Source organism: Scyliorhinus torazame, chromosome 3 (assembly GCF_047496885.1).
Source record: "Scyliorhinus torazame isolate Kashiwa2021f chromosome 3, sScyTor2.1, whole genome shotgun sequence".
NCBI lineage: Eukaryota > Metazoa > Chordata > Chondrichthyes > Carcharhiniformes > Scyliorhinidae > Scyliorhinus > Scyliorhinus torazame.
The window spans coordinates 326,555,588-326,579,949 of NC_092709.1; the positions used below are offsets into that span (position 1 = coordinate 326,555,588).

Here is a 24,362-nt window from a genome sequence, read left to right on the forward strand (position 1 = left end):
GGGTTGCGAATCTTTGGAATTCTCAATCCCAGCGGGCTGTGGAGTCTCATTTATTGAATATATTCAAGACAGAGATTCATAGGGTTGGGGCACTATGGTAATGAAAGGATAAGATGGGAAAGTGGTGTAGATGTAGAAGTTCAGTCATTATGTTACATGAGGCATCTTTTGACCCATTCCAGCTTCTATTTCTTACATTTTTATGATTCATATAAGGAGATATTAAGATCTTCAGGGTGGCACGATGGCGGTGGTTAGCACTGCTGCTTCACGGCGCTGAGGACCCAGGTTCAATCCTGGCCCTGGATCATTGTCCGTGTGGAGTTTGCACATTCTACCCGTGTTTGCATGGGTCTCACCCCCACAAACCAAAGATGTACAGTGTAGGTGGATTGGCCATGCTAAATTGCCCCTTAATTGGAAAAAAAACATAATTAGGTAAATCTATTTTTAAAAAGGCCTTCAGATAAAAGTTTGGTCAAAGAGATTTTAAGGAGTGCCTTAAAAAGAGGTCAAGAGGTTTCAGGCACGACTGCTAAAGGCATAGCTGCCAATAATTGAGCACTGTGCAAGAGGGCAGACCTGGAGCAGTGCAAAGGACCCGGACTGAATAGGGAGATTAGATATAGGGAAAAGCAAGGCCGTGGAGGGATTTGTAAACAGAGAGGATAACTTAAAAATGGAAGCTACTTTTAACATCTCTTCCCACACCCTGGTTAAGTTTGTAATTTATAACGTGATAACACCCTGGTTAAGTTTGTAATTTATAACATGATAACTTTAAATCAATGTTACTAACTTTCTGTCAAGAGCCACAAAGAGTAGCCATGAGTTGAAAAAATGTCATTGAATTGATGAAGTCTAACCCTCTCTAGTATTCAGCTATTTTTATTCATAGACCCTTTCCTTCCTCAGATCTTGCCTGACTGCCCTATCCGATTTGTTCCCTATTCATAGTTAGGTGCATTTTTCTTTCCCAAACGTACAATGTAATTTGCGTTTGTCAGTACTCAATTCCACTTGTCGTTAGTCTCCCCAGTTGCACAAATCCTTCTGCAAATTATTAACTGCAACCTCCATCTCCACTGTCTTCCCACTTGAGTGTTGCAGTTTTGACAAGCCTATTACTATTAGTTTCAGCATGCAGGTCATTTGTACAGTGTAGAAACAACAGGAGCTTAAGCACTGAACACTGCAGTAATCCACTTAACATCCTTCCTGTCCGTGCTTCTCATCTCTCACTAGCACTCTGTTCCCTATCTTTAAACTGACTTTTATCAGGTGCTAAGTTCTACCCGTAATTTGCATGGTTCCCTTTTTAATTAAAAATCATCCATGCAGAACTTTATACAAGGTTTTGAAGGTCTAAACAAATTATTTCATAGGAAATCCATCATCGACCTTCTCCTAAATCTACTCCGACTGTTTCAGTTATTCTTATGCAAGGACTCATTATTGATGTTAAATTTAGGAATAGCACAAAATGTTGCCCATTATCAGGGAAGCACGGTGGCGCAGTGGTTAGGGCTGCTTCCTCACGGCACCGAGGTCCTAGGTTCAATCCCGGCTCTGAATCACTGTCCATGTGGAGTCTGCACATTCTCCCAGTGTTTGCGTGGGTTTCGCCCCCACAACCCAAAAGATGTGCAGGGTAGGTGGATTGGCCATGCTAAATTGCCCCTTAATTGGAAAAATGAATTGGGTACTCTAAAATTTAAAAAAAGACTAGAGAGGTTATGCTGCAATTGTATGAGGTGTTAGTGAGGCCACACCTGGAGTATTGTGTTCAGTTTTGGTCTCCTTACCTGAGAAAGGACATACTGGCGCTGGAGGGTGTGCAGAGGAGATTCACTAGGTTAATCCCAGAGCTGAGGGGGTTGGATTACGAGGAGAGGTTGAGTAAACTGGGACTGTACTCGTTGGAATTTAGAAGGATGTGGGGGGATCTTATAGGAACATATAAAATTCTGAAGGGAATAGATAGGATAGATGCGGGCAGCTTGTTTCCACTGGCGGGTGAAAGAAGAACTAGGGGACATAGCCTCAAAATAAGGGGAAGTAGATTTAGGACTGAGTTTAGGAGGAACTTCTTCACCCAAAGGGTTGTGAATCTATGAATTCCTTGCCCAGTGAAGCAGTTGAGGCTCCTTCATTAAATGTTTTTAAGATAAAGATAACGTTTTTTGAAGAATAATGGGATTAAGGGTTATGGTGTTCAGGCCGGAAAGTGGAGCTGAGTCCACAAAAGATCAGCCATGATCTCATTGAATGGCGGAGCAGGCTCGAGGGGCCAGATGGCCTACTCCTGCTCCTAGTTCTTATATTCTTATGTTGTGGTTACTCAGTTGCCAACAAGGTAGATAATCACAAAAGGAGAAAATAGTTTCTTTCTGTCCAAAGGGTAAAAAAGAACAAATGGATTTATTCAGAAAATGGAACTTGCTATCTATCACAGGACGTGGTTGGGGCAAGCAACTTTGATGCTTTCAAAAGGAAACTTGATGAGTACATGAGGGTAAAAGGAATTAAAGGCTGACAGGAGGAAGGTGGAATGGTAGGAGACCGGCGTAGGGTATAAAAATCAGCACAGATTAGTTGGGCTGAGTACCCTGTTTTGGCACTGTATATTCCATGTTATGGTTCTGTGATAGATTGACTTTCGATATGAGGTGGCCCAACCCTGTTTTGTAAAACTGTCCCTAAACTGTTTTTGTTGGACACAAGAGGGAAAAGCACTGAATTCTGATGTCATAAATATCCCACACAACTTGACTGACTGCAAACTATTGGGGAGATGGTACCTCAGTGGTAATGTCACAGAGCTGGTAATTCTGCAGCCCGGGTTAATGCTCTGGGGACATGGGCTCAAATCACCATGGAGGATGATGGAATTTAAATTAAATCTTTTTTTAAATCTGGAATTAAAAGCTTGTTGCAATAACTCATCTGGTCCCTAATGTCCTCTATGGGGGGAAATCTACTGTCCTTACCTGGTCTGGCCTACATGTGACTCCAGATCCACAGCATTATGGTTGACTCTTAACCTCTGATATGGCTTCGCAAGCTACTCAGTTCAGGGGCAATTAGGGATGGGCACAAAATGCTGGCCTTGTCAACAGCACCCACATCCCGTGAAAGAATGAGAGAGAATGGAGGTTCAGATGTACACACCATGTCCAGTCTGCGGAGGGTTACATGGGAGTTGACCAACAAACAATGCCCAAGTGATAATGCAAACAATGATGTTTCAATCCAATGTGGTCAGATTATGGATCCACCTCCAGTAAAATACATTTACCAGTTACACTCTCAGAATCTTGTTAAGCTAACATAGCAATTCAGTTGGACAGACCAGCAAGTCCCAACTTCAGTACAGTCTGCTAGCGATTCGCGACAGCTCAGTAAATGCACCACCTCACATATCAACTGATCCATGCAGACCAGGATAGTGCCAAAGTTGATGCCCAGTCTAAGCTGAGTTAACTCATCTCTAGCACAGCGGCAGCTGAGGCACTATAACTCACAAGTGATCCCTCCAATAAAGAGCACACTTAATTAGAGTCAAGGTTTTCAATATTCTCAAAGAACACTGATCGCTATATAAAAAGCAGCAGAAGCAGATATATTCCAGCAAAAGGAAAACAGAACCTTTGCTTTTGTATCGGTGTAATCTATAGAATACTGAAACAATGATGCAATGTTCAAGTTATACAAGGCATTCTGCCCAGTTGGGAGCACCGTGTGCAGTTTGGAGTACTCTACGAGAGGAAGGTGTATGAAAGCAATGGAAAGGTACAGCCCAGATTTACAACGATGTTGTGGCTAGTGTGACAGTAACATTTATGAAGGGAGACTTCCACAACTGGATTTCTCTTTCACTAGAGCAGAAAAGCTTCAAGAGATTTGTCAACATCATTAAGTGTTACAGGGTACACACTCAAGACAATCACGAAAGCATCTAGTAAGAATGCTCAAGTTGCCACTGAAAGGGAATGAGATAATTGCTTGAAAATCAGAGTACAGAAGAATTTGGGGGACGAGCATGAAAGTAGGACCATAAAACCACAAGAAATAACAGGAGGAGGCCATTAGGCCCCTCGAGCCTGCTCTGCCATTCAATAGGATCATGTGTCAAAGTCAATATTTTCCCGCTTCTGTAGCAGAAAGATACAACACCATCGTTAGGACAGAATAACAAGCTTTATTTTCGAAAACAACTGCATGCAGTAATGGCTGAAATTGAAGTCAGAGAGCAGTCAACAAAACTGCTCAGTCTTTCACAAGTTCCACGCTTTCGCGGAGAATTAGCTCAATATTTATACATTAACTTTATCAAGATTATGTGACAACAGTATGGTCAGGAGTTTGATCGGAAATACAAACGGAAGCAAAGACATGTTTGGTCATATCACTCATACCATTATTTAGTCCTCGGAGGGAACATTGAAAGGTCGGAATAGACTTCTTTCTTCCTGAACTTATCTTTGTTTTAAATTCCTACGGCCCTGGGTTATGACGAGTTAGTTTTATCAGGAGTTGCCGAGGTCCGGTGTTTTGGAATGGCTCGACCTTCGCTGATCTTTTCAGACTTCAAGTTATGCAGAGTTGGCCTACGGCCATACTAGTCTGAAAATGGTTAGGGCAGCATTCTTTACCTGGGCCTGGGGAGCTGGAATGAGTAGTTTCAGTTTTTCTTATATTGTATCAAACCTTTTGACCGGTCTTCCCATTGACCAGTTTTCCCATCATACCATTACTTAATTTGTACCATATCACACATGGCTGATCTGACATTCCTCACGTCCACTTCCCCGTTGTAGCCATCTAAAATGGCCACCTGCAAAGGACCATGGGAATTGTGGTCAACTTGGACACAGACAAGTACACAGTCTGTGTATTGTGCAAAAAAGCCAGACCTGACCAAAACTTGCAACCATTAAAAGTCAATCACCATTTCCCCCAGGACAATAGTTTGAACCAAGGAGTTACAGTAGTAGCAGACTAACCGGCGCCACTTCCCCTTATTTGGAAAGGCCTACGTGCCTAGAACAATGATAGCTGGGACCCGCCCAGCCACCGAGGTATCCGCCCCCTAATTGGCCAGGATCAATGAGGGTGATCGAAACCCTATCGATCCATTGGAGCTAGAGATAGCACCGCCCATAAAGGCGCGAAAGAGAAGAAGGATAAGAAGCCCTGCACTCTAGGGTTCGGCCTCTTTTGGACGGGCCTGTGTGCGACCAATTGCAGCATATCAACAAGCCAAGTTCAAGGACCCGCGATCACGACCTGAAGGACGAGCCCAGCGAGACGAACCTGAAGACTTCCAACTGACCCACGTGGACACAGATAAAGGCCTTACCTCTCGCACAGAGCCGGTCACCCCGAAGTTAAGTAAAGGTCATCTTAGTTATTAGGTCTAGTTTAGAGCGTAGTCGCGTGTATCATTGCATATAGAAATAAGTCTTGTGTTATTAATAAACTATCTTTGAACTAATACACATGTTGTGTGGTCATTCGGTCAATATAAGAAACAGCTTGTGGTTCGCATAGAAATAAAGAAGTCACCACTGTAACACTGGATTCCCTTACTGATCAAGAATCTATCTCAGCCTTAAATATACACAAGGGCTCTGACCCCACAGCACTGCGTGGCAAGGAAAAAGTCTCACAACCCTCTAGAGAAGAAAAAAATCCTCCTCATCTCAGTCTTAAATTGGCACTCCTGTATTCGGAGACTATGCTCTCTGGTCCAAGATTCTGTGGTGTTATATTTGATGACTCAATTAATCCCACAGAACAAAAGTTAATAGGTGCTCAGTGCCCGTGCAACATGCCCCAGCAAGAGTCAGCGCCTCAAGGAAAAAAGAGAGGAAAATCTTTCATTGATAAAATGAAACAAAACAATAAAATAGAAACTAGAAACACTGAAACGTACAGACCACTCCAGTCCACCTAGGTTTAAAAAAAATGACTGTACTCTCTATTGAAATTAAGTAATTGAAGGATGCAAAAGAAAGGAAAAATTGCACGTAATGTGCATCTCCCGTCTCTCTGGAGAAATGGTTAAGCAGAATTGTCTATTCGCCAGGTTACAGCGTTTGCAGTCATATCAAACACCACACACTAAAGTCTATAGTCATTACTGTCATTGAGCTGCGATGGAATGAGCATGAAGCTGCAGGGAGACCAGATGAGATGTCAAATAAAAGTGAGGCAGATCAACACCCACTATCAACTGGGTAGTTTTGAGCCAGCACAGGTATGGAAGTACTGCAGGAGTACTTTAAGCTAATGGAGAGTGGATTCACATGTTAATATCTCGTTGAGCTGACAGAAGCCAGAAACTAAGGAACACATAAACCCAGAGAGAACAGGCAGCAGACATGGTGTGCTTCCAAAATCAGAATAGACCGCTGATAACAAAAGTCAGTGCTGAAGGCACTGGATACTGCAAAGGCTGTGGGCCCTGACAACATTCAGAAAATAGTACTGAAGACTTGTGAACCAGAACTCGTTGCACCGCTAGCCAAGCTGTTCAATACAGCTACAACACTGGCATCTACCTGGCAATATGGAAAATTGCTCAGTTTGTGTTCTGTCAGGGCCATGCAGCTCCTGACCAAATTGTAGCCTTGGTCCAACTATGGACAGGAAAGATGAACTCCAGAAATAAGGTCAGAGTGACTGCCCCTGAGGCACCATTTGACCGAGTTTGGCATCAAGGAGCCCTAGCAAAATGGAGTCACAAGGAATCAGGGAGAAAACCTTCACTGGTTGGAGTTATGCGTGGCACAAATGAAGATTGTTCTGATTGTTGGAGGTCAATCACCCAAGTCACTGGACACTGCTGCAGGAGTTCCTCAGAGTAGAGTCTTTAGCCCAACCATCTTCAGCTGCTTCATCAATGACCTTGCTTCCATCATTAGGTCAGAAGTGGGAATGTTATCCTCAAATACTGAAGCAGTTTGTGTCCAGACACAGCAGGGTCTGGACAATATTCAGACTCAGACTGATAAGTAGCAAGTGATATTCCCGCCACATGTACCATGCACTGATAGTCTCCAAGAGAGAAACTAAACATCTCCACTTGACATTAAGGACTAAAGGAGCCAGAGGATGTTGATAGGGTTGTAGTCACCTGAATTGGCCAAGTCACGGTTTAAAATGGCGAACGGCAAAGGCTGATGGGAAATTCAGCCAACACAGGCAGAAACCAGCAGGTGCAGGTTTGCTGTGTATTTAACTCTGCAAAAGCCCAGACAGCATCGATACCAGCGACCATCAACATAATAATGTAGCAGCCAGCTACATACTAATAAGCAATCCCCGGGAACAAGAGCAACATTTGGGACACACAAAACTAAGCCAGACTCCCCGGCGCCAGCAGGAGCCAACACAAACAAGATTAACGAATACCTCAAGACCGCCCATCGATCAGGGAACCACTCCAGTATTGGACAAATCGAACCAAGCGATTGGAACAAAGTCCAATCACCTAGAACCAGGTACAGGGTCCGCCCCGAAAGGCGGGAAGCCCCTGGGGACTATAAAGTTAAGCCCCCCAAGTTCAACTCGCTCTCTTCTTCCTGCCCGGGTCACCCAGCAACGCGAACCAACCTTGACCGTGACCGGTGCAGTGACCACCAAAAGACCGTAAGTCTTAATTCAACACTCGCTAGGAGATAGGCGCTCCTAGCTACCAATCCGTACCAACTTCGAATCCCATAGACTCAGAACCCGAACGAAAGGCCGTTTGTTCCCCTGACCTGGTGGGCCAGTCCGAAGTTAAGTATAGGCCTGTTAGTTGTAGAACTAGCTTAGACGTAGAATTTGTGCATGATTAGCGATTACTGTGTAGAATAAATATGCTTTTATTTGAATCTTACTAATCGGTGTATTGAGTTATTGATCATTACTTGGACTTGAACCTCGTGGCGGTATCATAAAGATACCTGGCGACTTGAGAGCAAAGGTAATAAAACAGAGCCAATTGAACCAACCAAAAGTTAGCAACAGAGTGTTGAATGAATACTTCATATCTGCCTTCACCCAAGAGAATGAAGTAGCAGGTATGGAATTCAGGGAATGGGCAAATCCCCGTGTCCGGATGAATTGTGTCTCAGGCTGCTGTGGGAGGAGATTGCAGGAGCTCTAACACAAATTTTTAATTCCTCTCTGGCCATGGCGTAGGTGCCAAAAACTGGAGAAGAGCTAATGCAGTTCCATTATTTAAGAAAGGTTGTAGAGATAAGCCAGGGAACTACAGGCCGGTGAGTCTCATGTAAATGGTAGGGAAATTATTGGGAGAAAATTCTGAAGGAATCGATCTGCACTTGGAGAGGCAAGGTTTGACCAGGGATAGTCAGCACAGCTTTGTCAGAGGTAAGTCATGCCTAACAAATTTGGTTGAATTTTTTGGAAGAGGTAACCAGGTGTGTAGATGAGGGTAGTGCAGTTGATGTAGTCTATATGGATTTCAGCAAAGCTTTTGACAAGGTCCAACCATGGGAGACTTATAAAAAAGGCAAATGCACATGGGATACAGGGTAATTTAATAAGGTGGATTAAAAATTGGCTTAGTTGTCGGAGACAGAGGGTGATGGCAGTGACTGGAAGCCAGTGTCCAGTGGCGTACCACAGGGATCTGTGCTGGTACCCTATTATTCGTCAAATAACAAAGATAACTATGTGTGGGGGGTAGGATCAGTAAGTTTGTGGATGGCACAAAGATTGTCCCGGTGGTTAACAGCGAGGCTGATTGTTTTGGGTTACAGGAAGATATAGAAGAGATGGTCAAGTGAGCAGAAAAGTGGCAGATGGAATTTAACCCTGAAAAGTGTGAGATGATACACTTTGGAAGGAGTAATTTGACAATTACCGCAGATCGGTTACGGCAACTGAAGAGGAAATAGTCGAATTGGACCCCTCCGGAAGGCCGCTGCCCTAGACTCGACATGTATGCTCAAGCCGTTAGAACATAGAACATAGAACGATACAGCGCAGTACAGGCCCTTCGGCCCACGATGTTGCACCGAAACAAAAGCCATCTAACCTACACTATGCCATTATCATCCATATGCTTATCCAATAAACTTTTAAATGCCCTCAATGTTGGTGAGTTCACTACTGTAGCAGGTAGGGCATTCCACGGCCTCACCACTCTTTGCGTAAAGAACCTACCTCTGACCTCTGTCCTATATCTATTACCCCTCAGTTTAAAGCTATGTCCCCTCGTGCCAGCCATTTCCATCCGCGGGAGAAGACTCTCACCCTATCTAACCCCCTGATCATTTTGTATGCCTCTATTAAGTCTCCTCTTAACCTTCTTCTCTCCAACGAAAACAACCTCAAGTCCATCAGCCTTTCCTCATAAGATTTTCCCTCCATACCAGGCAACATCCTGGTAAATCTCCTCTGCACCCTCTCCAAAGCCTCCACGTCCTTCCTATAATGCGGTGACCAGAACTGTACGCAATACTCCAAATGCGGCCGTACCAGAGTTCTGTACAGCTGCAACATGACCTCCTGACTCCGGAACTCAATCCCTCTACCAATAAAGGCCAACATTCCATAGGCCTTCTTCACAACCCTATCAACCTGGGTGGCAACTTTCAGGGATCTATGTACATGGACACCTAGATCCCTCTGCTCATCCACACTTCCAAGAACTTTACCATTAGCCAAATATTCCGCATTCCTGTTATTCCTTCCAAAGTGAATCACCTCACACTTCTCTACATTAAACTCCATTTGCCACCTCTCAGCCCAGCTCTGCAGCGTATCTATGTCAAAAGTTCAGAGTACCAAACTCATATTTTCCTATGAAGGGGCAATTTAGCATGACCTTGCACATCTTTGGGTTATGGGGGTGAAACCCACGAAAACACGGGGTGAATGTGTCAACTTCACACGGACAATGACCCAGAGCTGGGATCGAACCTGAGACCTTGGCCCCGTGAGGCAGTCGTGCTAACCACTGCGCCACCGTGCTGCCCTTAGGAGTCGCGTCAATGCCAGATTCATCAGTCGCATTCACAAGACAGCCCCGAACGTCACCCAAGCACAACACAATGCCATCTGCGCTCTCAAGACCATCCGCAACATCGTCATCAAACCAGCAGACAAAGGAGGGGCCACCGTTATACTGAATAGAACGGACTACTGCAAAGAAGTGTCCCGACAACTCAACAGCCAGGAACACTACAGACAGTTACCCGCAGATCCGACCAAGGAACACACCCGCCAACTCAACAGACTGATTAAGACCTTGGATCCAGACCTTCAGAGCACCCTACATGCTTTCATCCTACGGACTCCCCGCGTTGGAGATCTCTACTGCCTCCCGAAAATACACAAGGTCAACACACCAGGCCGTCCTGTCATATCAGGCAATGGGACCCTGTATGAGAACCTCTCTGGCTACATTGAGGGCACCTTGAAACCCATCATACAAGGAATGCCCAGCTTCTGTCGCGATACGACGGACTTCTTACACAAACTCAGCACCCATGGACCAGTTGAACCAGGAACATTCCTTGTCACAATGAACATCTCGGCACTCTACACTAGTATCCCCCATGATGACGGCATTGCTGCAACAGCCTCAGTACTCAACACTGACAACTGCCAATCGCCAGACGCAATTCTGCAACTCATCCGCTTCATTCTGGATCACAACGTCTTCACCTTCGACAACAAGTTCTTCATCCAGATGCACAGAACAGCCATGGGGACCAAATTCGCACCTCAATATGCCAATATCTTCATGCACAAGTTTGAACAAGACCTCCTCACCGCACAGGACCTTCAACCGACGTTATACACCAGATACATTGATGACATTTTTTTCCTTTGGACCCACAGCGAAGAATCATTTAAACGACTACACGATGACATCAATACGTTCCATCTCACCATCAGACTCACCATGGGCAACTCTCCAGAATCGTTTGCATTCTCGAACACACTCATCTCCATCAAGGACGGTCACCTCAGCACTTTGCTTTACCGCAAGCCCACTGATAACCTCACGATGCTCCACTTCTCCAGCTTCCACCCTAAACACATTAAAGAAGCCATCCCCTATGGACAGGCCCTCCTGTCCTTAGGGGATGCACGGTAGCATAGTGGTTAGCACAATTGCTTCACAGCTCCAGGGTCCCAGGTTCGATTCCCGGCTTGGGTCACTGTCTGTGCGGAGTTTGCACGTTCTCCCCGTGTGTGCGTGGGTTTCCTCCGGGTGCTCCGGTTTCCTCCCACAGTCCAAAGATGTGCAGGTTAGGTAGATTGGTCATGCTAAATTGCCCTTAGTGTCCAAAATTTCCCTTAGTGTTGGGTGGGGTTATTGGTTATGGGGATAAGGTGGAGGTGTGGGCCTGGGTAGGGTGCTCTTTCCAAGAGCCGGTGCAGACTCGATGGGCCGAATGGCCTCCTTCTGCACTGTAAATTCTATGATTCTATATACACAGGATCTACCCAGACGAAGAGGAGCGTAACAGACATCTACAGACGCTGAAAGATGCCCTTGTATGAACGGGATATGGCTCATCGATCGACAGTTCCAATGCGCCCCGAAGCGTGGTACATTGGCGAGGCCATGCAGACGCTGCAACATCGGATGACGGACATCGCACGACAATCGCCAGGCAGGAATGTTCCCTTCCAGTCGGGGGACACTTCAGCAGTCAAGGGCATTCAGCCTCTGATCTCCGGGTAAGCGTTCTCCAAGGCGGCCTTCAGGACGCGCGACAACACAAAATCGCCGAGAAACGTATAGCCAAGTTCCGCACACATGAGTACGGCCTCAACCAGGACCTTGGATTCATGTCACATTACATTCATCACCCACCATCTGGGCTGGGTTTGCGAAATCCTACCAACTGTCCTGGCTTGAGACAATTCGCACCTCTTTAACCTGGGGTTACCCCTATCTCGGGATCTGTAAAGACTGAATTACCTGCAAATGCTCGCATTCATTGTCTTGCATCTTTGTCTACATATATGTTTCTGGAACATACCTCTCCTCCCCTCCAGGACTTCACCTGAGGAAGGTGCCGTGCTCTGAAAGCTAGTGATTTGAAACAAACCTGTTGGACTTTAACCAGGTGTTGTAAGACTTCATACTGTGCTCACCCCAGTCCAATGCCGGCATCTCCACATCAAGTATATTGCATGGCATGGAACATTTAAGATTTGAAGAAAGGTTCAATAGGCTTGGGTTGGTTTCACTCGAGCAGACAAGACTGAGGGGCGACCTGATCAAGGTGTACAAGATTATGAGGGGCATGGACAGGGTGGATAGGGATCAGCTGGTCCCCTTCGATGAAGCGTCAGTCATAAGGGGAGACAAGTTCAAGGTGAAGGGCAGGAGGTTTTGGGGGGAATTTACAGTGCAGAAGGAGGCCATTCGGCCCATCGAGTCTGCACCGGCCCTTGGAAAGAACACCCTACCGTAGTGCACACCTCCACCCTATCCCCGTAACCCAGTAAACCCAACTAACCATTTTTCTGGACACAAAGGGCAATTTAGAATGGTCAATCGACCTAACCTGCACATTTTTGGATTGTGGGAGGAAACCGGAGCACCCGGAGGAAACCCACGCAGACATGGGGAGAACGTGCAGACTCCGCACAGACAGTGATCCAAGCAGGAATCGAACCTGGGACCCTGGCTCTGTGAAGCAACAGTGCTAACCACTGTGCTACCTTTAGAGGGCTATGGTGTGAAAAGTAATAGGCCTGCAGAGAAATCTTGTGTCTTAAAAACTCGGGCCTTGTAAGGGAAAATAAGCGTTTAAGTTTAGAGTTTAACTGGAAGCCAGGGAAGTTGGAAATATGTAGAGAGTGAGAAGGCAGGTCTCACAGAAAGTGTTTTAGTAGGCTAGAGTAGGAAAATATCTCTCAGCTTTGCTATAAGAAAACCCATACCATGCAGTAATGAGCAGCTAGTTAAGAAAACAAAAGAAATTAAGAAAAGTTTCCAAGAAGTCTGAGGTTAAAGATACTAGAACAGAGATCTGTTCAGTGCAAACAGATTTGAGAGGAAGATTGAGATGCCAGAAAGACATCTGAAGTGATTTTCAGGTTTGTGAGATTTTACTAGTCTATGGAACAGGAGTTAACAATAGAAATCAGTTGCTGGATCTCAGAGTTTGTGTAAAAGTTTTTAATACAAAGAAATCCTGAAAGGGGTTGGTGTAAAATCCTGGACTGGATTCACTGTTAAAAGTGGAATAAAAGCTTTGTTTGAAAGTGTAAATTATAAACCCTGGACTGGATTTTGAAATAGAAACCGCCAAGGGAAAGCATTTTCATGAGAAAATAATTTAAAGCATGTTTTTGGGAGTGGAGTTTGGAAACTCTCATGTGACAATCATCTGGGGGGATTCTTCAAAGACAGCCACAGACACTAACTTGGGTTCAGAGTGGAGTGTGCATTTACCACAGTCATCCTGTGTGCTGAAAAGGGGCTCTGTGTGTTAATGAGACCATTGTAGTTTACAATGTATTTTGTAATCTGCGTTAATCTTAAAATCTGTGTGTATTTGTTAAGATAAGGTGGGAGTAAAGAAGAATTGCATTCTAATCCAATTTTTTTCATGTTTAATAAATGTCTTTTTCATGTTGTTAAAACTAATCAACAGTCTTGTGACTCTGTTCCTCCATATTTTATTTTTAAAAAGTAAAAGTTAGGGTCTTTTGAGCCAGGATTCCATTCAGGGATCTTCTAGTCCAGTTATAACTTCAACCGGGACTGGAACAATGACTCACGTCTTGACTCTCCAAAGCCTGTCCACTATCTACAAGGCACAAATCAGGGTTGTGATGGAATATTCTCCATTTGCCTGGATGAGTGAGAAGTCTGAAAGTTCTCCCCATGCCTGCATGTGTTTCCTCCGGGTGCTCCGATTTCCTCCCACAAGTCCCAAAAGACGTGCTGTTAGGGGAATTAAATATTCGGAATTCTCTCTCAGTGTATCCGAACAGGCGTGGAATGTGGCGACTAGGGGATTTTCACAGTAACTTCATTGCAGTGTTAATGTAAGCCTACTTGTGACACTGATAAAGATTATTATTATTAAGCTCTACCAACACTCGGGAAACTTGACACCACCCAGAACAAAACAGCCCACTGATAGGCAAATCATCCACCACTTTAAATATTCAGTCCCTCCACTACTTCCACAATGGAAGAAGGGTATACATCTACAAGATGCACTGCAGCAGCTCACCTTTTGATAGCACCTTCCAAATCTGCAACCTAGGACAAGAGCCACAGATACATGGGAACAATACTACCTTCAAGTTCCTCTCCAAATCAATCTCTATCCTGACTTGGGGAAATATATCGCCATTCCGTCATTGCTGGGTCAAAATTCTGGAACTCCCTCCCTAACGACACCGTAGCTGTACTTACACAAGGATTGATAGATAGAATTTACAGTGCAGAAGGACAGCAGTGAAATGAAATGAAAATCGCTTATTGTCACAAATAGGCTTCAAATGAAGTTACTGTGAAAAGCCCCTAGTTGCCACATTCCGGCACCTGTTCGGGGAGGCTGGTACGGGAATTGAACCGTGCTGCTGGCCTGCCTTGGTCTGCTTTAAAAGCCAGCTCTTTAGCCCTGTGCTAAACCAGCCCCAGTGGTTCAAGAGGACACCTAACCAGCACCCTCTCAAGGGCAATTAGGGATGGGCAATAAATGCTGGTCTAGCCAGCAGTGTCCACATCCCATGAAAAAATTTAAAAACTAAATCAAGGAGGTGAACCAAGGAGAATCTGAAATTAATTATCTACCCCACCCAACACATGCTAGAATTAACCACTGAAAATGCAGGAATAAAATGAGAAAATGTTGAAAATACACAGCACCTATGAAAGGAAAATAAATCAACATTCTGGGCATTTACTGAACGATAACTTGTATTTACATTAACAACTTGTGTTTATACAGCGCCTTTAAGGTAATAAAACATCTCAAGGTGCTCCACAGCAGCATTAAAAACAAAATATATGACACTAATGCATAAAATATTAGAAAAGGCAGATGTCCAAAACCTTTATCAGAGTTTGGTTTTGAAGCATGTTGTAAAGGAGGAAAGAGGAGAGGTGGAGGGTGAAGGGCAGAGATTGGCCCAAAGCTACGAAGGGTGAATTCAAAGAAAATGGAGATGCAGCCAGTGTTATCACAATTTAAATTGTAGTTATGTGCAATTTGCGTGCTGTGATCCACTCACAACTTCTCATTTTGCCCTCTTAAACTTGGAACACCTTCTAGTGTACAGATCGGTGTGGGAATTGTACGGATGGTGGTTGGCGGGTGTAAATCTGCTGTTCGGTCTAAGCATAGGTGCCTCCTGCTACAGCAGCAATGTTTTTAGTACTGTAATCGAAACAGAAAGAACTGTCCAGTAATTTAACATTCTGCACGTTCTGTTCACCATATCTATGGAGCAAGATTTCTCTTTGCACAATGACAGGGACAGGTTGTGTCAGCTCTGGCTCGGTTGATGGCACTCCCACTTCAGAGTAAGAAGGTTGTGCTTCAAGTCTCATTCTCGAGATAGGGCCACAAAAGCTGAATATGTGGGCACACCGTGCAGCATGGACAGAGTGCTGCATTGTCTTCCAGTGCTGACTTTCAGGTGAGACATTTAGCTCAGACCCTGACTGCCCTCACAGGTTGGCTCAGAAGATCTCACGGCACTATTCTGAAAAAACAATGGTGAGTCGTGGACAATATTTATCTCCGAACCAACGTCACTAAACAAAATCTGTCCATTTATCACACTGTTGTTTGTAGGGCTTTTTTGTTTTGCTGTGTACATGATGACTGCCACATCTCCTACATTACAACAATGACTACACTTCAAGAGTACTTCATTGACTATGATCACAAAAGGCTCTATATAAATGCAAATCTTTATAATTGCCCTAAAATATTAACTTTGCATCCCTCTCCTAATACGACCAGATCTGCTGGACAGCATTTACTGCTTATATTTTAGATTTCCAACATCCTTGGTATTTTGCTTTTGATTTTCTTTTCAATAAAAATGTTCACAGAGCTGATGGAAGCCAGTACTACTATTTTATCAATGGGCGTGTATCAGCTTCTGCTTCCAATACTCACCCGATTTTCCCTTAAAAGATCTCTGCTTGTGCCATGCCACATGACAAAATGTTCCAAACAGTAAGTCTCTTGTCGAAATAAATTCTCTTAATCTTCCTGCACACACTAATAATTTTAAATTGTTGACCACTTCTCATTCTATTGGTGTCAATTGCGAGGACGCGTTCAGCAGTTTTGAGCACCCCAATGATTGGGCTTTAAAGTCATGGACAGTGTACACTGTAGATTTGCTAGGTTGTTAGCAGGGATGCAAAACTGCAGTTATGAAAAGAGGCTTGAGAAAGTGGATTTTCCCACTGCAGGGGACATAACTAAGAGGAGATTTAACTGAGATTTTTTAAATTATGAGTTTTGATACAATGAATAGGCAAAGAGTTAGCCAAACCTTTTGTAATTTAACTTTCTCCCATCAGGATGTGAATCCTGAGTTGATGAGCCCAAAAGGAGATAAAAGGACAGCATCAGAGAACAGATTTGCAGGGAGCCACACTCACACTAAGGGACACTAGAAATCTTTAAATACCATGTTAACAGAGGTTCAGGGGAGACCTGGGACATATGTACAGAAACCATCAAAGTTAGCAGGATAGCTGGAAAGGCCGTTAAAGCAGCACGCAGAATCCCTGACTTTGTAAATAAAGGCTCAAGAGTACAAATGTGAAAATGTTATGCCTAAACCTTTTGGAAAACACTGGGTAGGGCCCTGTTGGATCAGTTTTGTTCAATTCTGGGAACTGCACATTGGAACGGGTATCAAGGCCTTGCAAAAGAGATTTACTCGGCTGGTATGAGGGAAGTCAGACATTGACTACATGGGCAGACTGGAAAAGCTGAGGTTGTTCACCTTCGAATAGAAAATGTTAAGGGGTTTGCTCGAGACATCCACAATCATGAATGGTTTTGATGGAGTAAATAAGGAGAAACTAATAATAATAATCGTTTATTGTCACAAGTATGAAGTTACTGTGAAAAGCCCCTTGCCGTCACATTCCGGTGCCTGTTCGGGTAAGCCGGTAAGGGAATTGAACCCGCGCTGCTGGCCTTGTTCTGCATTACAAACCAGCTGTCTAGCCCACTGAGCTAAACTATTGCCAATGGCAGAAGGATTGGAGCTAGAAGAGACGGATTTCAACTGTTTTGCAAAGGAAACAGCTGATTATAATCCTTATAGGGCGGTGGAAGCTGATTAAATAGCAACATTCAAAAGGGAACAGGATAAAAACCTTAAAGCAGCAAATTTACAGGACCAAGGGGAAACAGCAGGGGAGTAGGACTAAATGGATAGCTTGATGGGATCTGTATTTGTTAATATATTTTTGTGTCGCCGCACTTATATATCAATCATACAGAACTCAAGACTGAGCTTCTCGAGTCAAGTCAAGAGTATGTTTCTGTCAGTTTCAAAGTCTATTGATCAAGTCAAATTTCATATAAATACAGAATTTAAAAGTTGTTTGTCCAACACAAATAGAGATGATTGAGTCAAATTCGAGATACAATTCAATTTGCAAAATGCACGATACAAAACTGGAATGACAGTAAATAGCTGTTTGCGAAGCAAAGTAGAAATAGGTTTCGTAGGTTAGGTTAAGATGAATTCCGAGAGAGCGCAAAAGGTTTTTCCTGGTCTCTTAAAGAAATCATAATCTTTTTAAACTCCATCCCCTTTCTGACTGTGATTGGGTTAAAATTATTATTATTCATATAATTCACCGAAAATGTCTGTCCATCAAGTTTTAAGAGATATGCCATGGGAAAATTTCTCTATGTTACTATAATGTGGTGTGGTCGAGCCCACCTGCTTTCCCACCATATTCTCGAGAACTGGGAGGTTTGCCCAGTAATGATTACAATGCGATGTGAATAGTCAATCTGAATACTGACTACCTTTATCAGATCTTTCTCATGCTCTCAGCAATTTCTTCTGTCCTGGTTTACTATATGCACTAAATCATTTCTTCCCTTAACCCTTTATTACCTATAATAAAGTAGGTTTCTATCATAGTTCCACTAAGGAGCCAGCACAATACAAAGGACTGAGTGGTCTGCTGTGCTCGACAATTCCAGGATGCCTCCCTTTAATATTAAGAAAAGTGCATTGATATTGGAGATTTTGCTCGAAGATGAATCGGATAATACTCAATGAATTAACGCAAGTTTTATTATCCGCGATCCAAGAAATTTCAAGAAGTGTACAGGTTAACATAGCAATACTTGCAAACATGAAATACCAAATTTAAAAATTCCTGCAGTAATAAAGCGCCAGTGATTGTCTCTTGAACCTAAATCTCATTTAATTTCTTGTTTACTGCACGAGGTAAGGGATCAACATAGGTTATAGAAGTAGTATTGGTTTTCATATTGAAGGTCCAAGTACAAGATTACAATTTCTCTTCAATATCTGCTTTGCAGCAACAATCCATTCTGTAGCATTTCACCTGCACAGAAATATTCTCTAATGTCAAAAGGCTGTTAATGATTTTTTCCAATGCAGTTAGCAGCTGGTGTTGGCTAAGCAGGACTATTCTGTCCAACAAAAGAAAAACAATTTTCAGATATTGTACACGAGAAATATAAAATGCGCCGGCGGTGTGGACAACAACAGGTATCAGAGGAGAGGGTCAAATAGCAAGGTCAAACCATTACACTGAGCCTGGATCAGATCAGTTTTCAAACACTGAATATACAAAAGGTATTGAAGGAAGAGTTGAAGTATTAACGCCCACACAGAAACAGAAATTTAGGAAGATATCCATCGACCGGGAAATGGCTTGGAGAAGATGATGAGCTAGAGAGAGAGAGAGAGAACAAAACATATACCAACTGATTTTTAAAAATCGAATGGAATGGTGGGGATCTACAGATGGATGGATGGATTTGTTTATTGTCACGTGTACCGAGGTACAGTGAAAAGTATTTTTCTGCGAGCCGCTCAACAGATCATTAAGTACATGAGAAGAAAAGGGAATAAAAGAAAATACATAATAGGGCAACACAACATATACAATGTAACTACATAAGCACTGGCATCGGATGAAGCATACAGGGTGTAGTGTTAATGAAATCAGTCCATAAGAGGGGCATTTAGGAGTCTGGTGACAGTGGGGAAGAAGCTGTTTTTGAGTCTGTTCGTGCGTGGTCTCAGACTTCTGTATCTCCTACCCGATGGAAGAAGTTGGAAGAGTGAGTAAGCCGGGTGGGAGGGATCTTTGATTATACTGCCCGCTTTCCCCAGGCAGCGGGAGGTGTAGATGGAGTCAATGGATGGGAGGCAGGTTCGTGTGATGGACTGGGCGGTGTTCACGACTCACTGAAGTTTCTTGCGGTCCTGGGCCGAGCAGTTGCCATACCAGGCTATGATGCAGCCCGATCAGAAATCCCCCAGCTTCAATTGTCAATCTGTACTATGTTTGTTGATCTCACCCATCGCAGTGGGATTGTTGCAGTTCACCTCAATCACATGGGTGAGGGAAGGACAAATTGGTCAGAGTTCTCACTCTGGGAATACTAAGCCAGACTTGAGAAGTAATCTCAGGCAAGAACAGCTTGGGGGTTTGGCTGCAATGTTCTCCAGAATCAAATCATCTACCAGCAATTGCCAATGTGGACAATGCTTGAGAAAGACCCCAGCAAGGAGCCAACACTCTCAGGATAGAACAGGGTCAAATATGTGAAGGAGACAAGACGGCAAATGGTACAAATGTGCTCTGAGCTATAGAGGCTTGAAATGTTAACCCTGTAACTCTCTATATAGATGCTGCCAGTCCTGCTGGGATTTCACAGCATTTTCTATTTTTATTTTGGATTTCCAGCATCTGCAGTATTTCACTTTTATTATTATGGTACAAATAAGAATTGGCTTCCTTTTGGTCAGGATTTTATATATATTACGTAGTAATGCCACCGTGATAAATTATTCATGCAGACTTTATTAAAAAGGCATTGCCCGACCAGGCTGCTGATATCTTCTTGGTGTTTTTTTTAATTCATTTACGGGATGTGGGTGTCGTAGGTTAAGCCAGCATTTATTGCCCACCCCCAGTTGGACTGCACAACAGAGTCCCAAGTTCAATTCACAATCTGTGCTAAATTAGCCAAACCTAGCGAGCTAGGGCTGAGCTACAGAGCTTGAAAACAGATAAGCAGCAAGGTCAAAATCAGCTATGCCTGATTACTATCCACAGGATGGATGTGGGGTTAGGAAGCAAACTCGTGATCATGCTCAATTTCTACGCCCCCAAATGGTTAAATAAGCTGCCAATGACCATGATCAAGGCGTGAAACATGTTGGAGAAACTCCACATGATAGTCAATGGGTACACTGCCACTGTGCACCGGCAGTGGAGGGAGTGAATGTTTACGGTGGTGGATCGGATGCCAATCAAACAGGACTGGATGGCGTTGAGCTTCTCGAGTGTTGTTGAAGCTACACTCATCCAGGCTAGTGGAAAGTCTTCTATCACATCCCTGATTTGAGCCTAGCAGATGGTGGGCAGCCATTAGGGAATCAGGAGTGAATTTATCGCTGCTGAATTCCCAGTCTCTGACCAGCTCTTGTAGCCACAGTATTTATACGGCTGGACCAATTCAGTTTCTGGTCAATGATAACCTCCACGATATTAATGGGAGGGGATTCAGTGATGGCGATGCCATTGTATCGTGATGTCCTGCAGCAATTCACTATAACATCTTCTAAACTCACGACCTCTACCAGCCCGAAGGAAAAGGGCAGCAGACACATGGGGACACAACCACCTGCGACACCAGGTTGCAATGAATGCGCTGAACCATTTTCCTCATCTGTACTCACTTTATATATATATATATATATATATATATGTGTGTAAGGGTGCTTTAATAACACCCTTCAGCCAGTGTTCCAAGATATGTCAAAGGAGTATCATGTGATATTGAATCACATTGCAAGGTATTTGGGCAAATGCTTGGACAAAAAAAGGTTTTTAACAGCACGGTAGCAGTGGTTAGCACTGTTGCCTCACAGCGCCAGGGTCCCAGGTCCGATTTCCGGCTTGAGTCACTGTCTGTGTAGAGTCTGCACATTCTCCCGGTGTCTGCGTGGTTTCCTCCGGGTGCTCCGGTTTCCTCCAGAAAGACGTGCTGTTAGGTGAATTGGGCATTCTGAATTCTCCCTCTGTGGATCCGAACAGGCGCCGTAATGTGGCAACTAGGAGATTTTCACAGTAACTGCATTGCAGTGTTAATATAAGCCTACTTGTGACACAAATAAAGATTATTATTAAACTTAAAATGAGGAGATTGAGGAGCGAGTTTCAGAGACAGCTTCCTACAGCTTCGCACATAAACAGCGAACGCATGGCCACCAATGTTGGGGCAAACAAAATCAGCTATGTACAGGGCGAAAATTGAAGGAACACGAAGTTTTCGAAGAGTTTAGGGTTGGAAGAGGTTACAGAGATAAAGTGTGAAACCATGGAAAGATTTTCCCACAGGTTTGAGAATTATACATTTGATGTGATAGACCTGGACTTAATTTAGGTCAATGAACACAGTGGTGATAGGCAAATGGAAATTGTGCAAGGTAGAATATGGGCAGCAGAAATTTTGGATGAGCTGAAGTTTGCAGAGCTGGGAACCCAGTCAGAAGAGCATTGGAATGGCAACATTCCAAACAAATGTGGGAACAAAATCATGGATGAGAGTTCCAGTCGCAGATGGGTTGGAACATAGATAGAGACAAGTGACATTCTGGAATTGAAGTCACACAGTCTTAGTATCGGAAAGGATAGGGAAATGGAAGCTCAACTCCAGGTTAATTAGAATATGGAGGCAACAGATAGCCTTGTTCAGCCTCAGGTAGTAGCCAGACAGCAAATTGGTGGTGGGATAACTGTGAATGAAATAAACAGGCAGACAACCACCTTAAACATTCACCCCCTCCACCACCACCGAACACTAGCAGCATGTTCCCTCATTAAGATGCACAATAGCAACTGACCAAAGGCGCCTTCAAAAGTACCTTCCAAACACACAAACCTCTACCACCTAGAAGGACAAGAGCAGCAGATCATAGAATTTACAGTGCAGAAGGAGGCCATTCGGCCCATCGAGTCTACACCGGCTCTTGGAAAGAGCACCCTACCCAAGGTCAACACCTCCACCCTATCCCCATAACCCAGTAACTCCACCCAACACTAAGGGAAATTTATCATGGCCGATCCACCTAACCCGCACATCTTTGGACTGTGGGGGGAAACCGGAGCACCCGGAGGAAACCCACGCACACACGGGGAGGATGTGCAGACTCCGCACAGATAGTGACCCAAGCCGGAATCGAACCTGGGACCCTGGAGCTGTGAAGCAATTGTGCTACCATGCATGGGAACGCCATCACCTGCAGTTTCCCCTCCGAGCCACTCACCACCCTGCCTATGTCAATGTTCCTTCATTGTCAGTGGTTCAAGATCCTGGTAATTCCTTCCTAACAGCACTGTCGGCATACTTGCATCGATTCAAGAAGTCGGCTCGCCAGCAGCTTCTCAAGGGCACACATCATCCTGATGTGGAACTATATTTCCATTTCCTCCCTGTCGGTGGGTCAAAATCCTTGAACTCTCTGCCTCACAACACTTTGGTGCACCTACACCACATGGACTGCAGCAGTTCAAGGAAGCCGACCACCATGTTCTCAGGATAATCAAGGTTGGGCAATAAATGCTGGCATTTCCAAACAGTTTCTAAAACAAAGCATAGCTGTTGATCTGACTTCAGCTCATTTTTGAAAAATCTTTATCAATGACATTTGAACCCGACATTAGAATTCCTAAAACATTTATTTTGCCCTCATTTTATTTTGATACATCTAGCTCCAGCTCACAATTACTTAAGTCACACGAAGGGTAAACTGAGGGAGAATTCAGAATGTCCAATTCACCTCACAACACGTCTTTCGGGACTTGTCGGAGGAAACTGGAGCACCCTGAGGAAACCCACGCAGACACGGGGAGAACGTGCAGACTCCGCACAGACAGTGAATCGAACCTGGGACTCTGACGCTGTGAAGCAGTGTGTGGCAACTAGGGTATTTTCACAGTAATATCATTGCAGTGTTACTGTAAGCCTACTTGACAATAATAAAGATTATTATTATGAATAAAGAGCTGAAACCTATTAAGTCAATAGTTTACAAAGTGCAAAAGAACACAAAGATACTAGTATAAAGTTGACAGATGGCAGTTCCGCAAATATCACATCACAAGTCTTAAAATCATAAGTGTCAACGGCACGATCTTTCAATTACCCCAGTCAATTTGCAGCTTTAACTAATAGATCTAGAAGTTATTGTGACCAAAGCAACTGGAGGCAGTGTTGAAAAATGTTGCCAGGTTAGAGGTCTGAATTTCAAAGACAAGATTGGAAAGAGGATTCGGAAAATTTATTTTATAGAAAGTAGACAATATAGCACACAAAATGTAAGCTGTGGGTGGGTTGGTAACACTCTCCCCTCTGAATCAATGACTGTGGTGTCAAGTCCCACTCTAATATGGTATTAAGGCAGTGCTGCACAGTCAGAGGTACCATGTTTCAGATGAGGCATTAAGCCAAAGCCCAGATTTCCCTATCAGGTGGGCTTGAACCCTTGGCACTATTAAGAGCAGAGGAGCTCTCCCCAGTGTCCTTGCCTTTCATGTTCATAAATCAATATTATAAAAACAGATTATAATATTGCTGTGTGTGCTAATTTCCGGTGTGCAAATTGGCTGCCTTGTTTCTTACATTGCATTCTTGACTCCAATTCAACAACACATCATTGGTTGCAAAGCGCTTGGAGATGTCCTGTGGTCATGAAAGATGCTATATAAATGCACATATTTTCAAATTAAAGAACCAGGAAATTAATATTTTTTTAATAAATTTAGAGTACCCAATTATTTACTTATTTATTCCAATTAAGGGACAATTTAGCCGGGATTCGAACCCGGGTCCTCAGCTCCGCAGTCCCAGTGCTAACCACTGTGGCACATGCCGCCCGGGAAATTATTAACGTAATGCTGCAAACTAAATCATAAGAGCAGGACAAAGGGATAAAACTTCAAATTCGCAAAAAGGAAAAATTAGAATCCAATCTAAGGAAATGCCTCATACAAAAGAATGATCAAACATGGAAACATCTAGTTAGAGAAAAGGAGATTTGGAAATAATTGGTTGCTGCAATGAGAGGATTTTACATTCATGAATGGCCTCCTG

At 43.8% G+C, this 24,362-nt stretch overlaps 1 protein-coding gene across 1 annotated transcript in view; it reads right to left on the reverse strand.

The window, feature by feature from the left end:
* suclg1 (succinate-CoA ligase GDP/ADP-forming subunit alph) overlaps positions 1–24,362 on the reverse strand; it is an 80,978-nt gene that overhangs the window by 45,377 nt on the left and 11,239 nt on the right. The window lies entirely within an intron of this gene.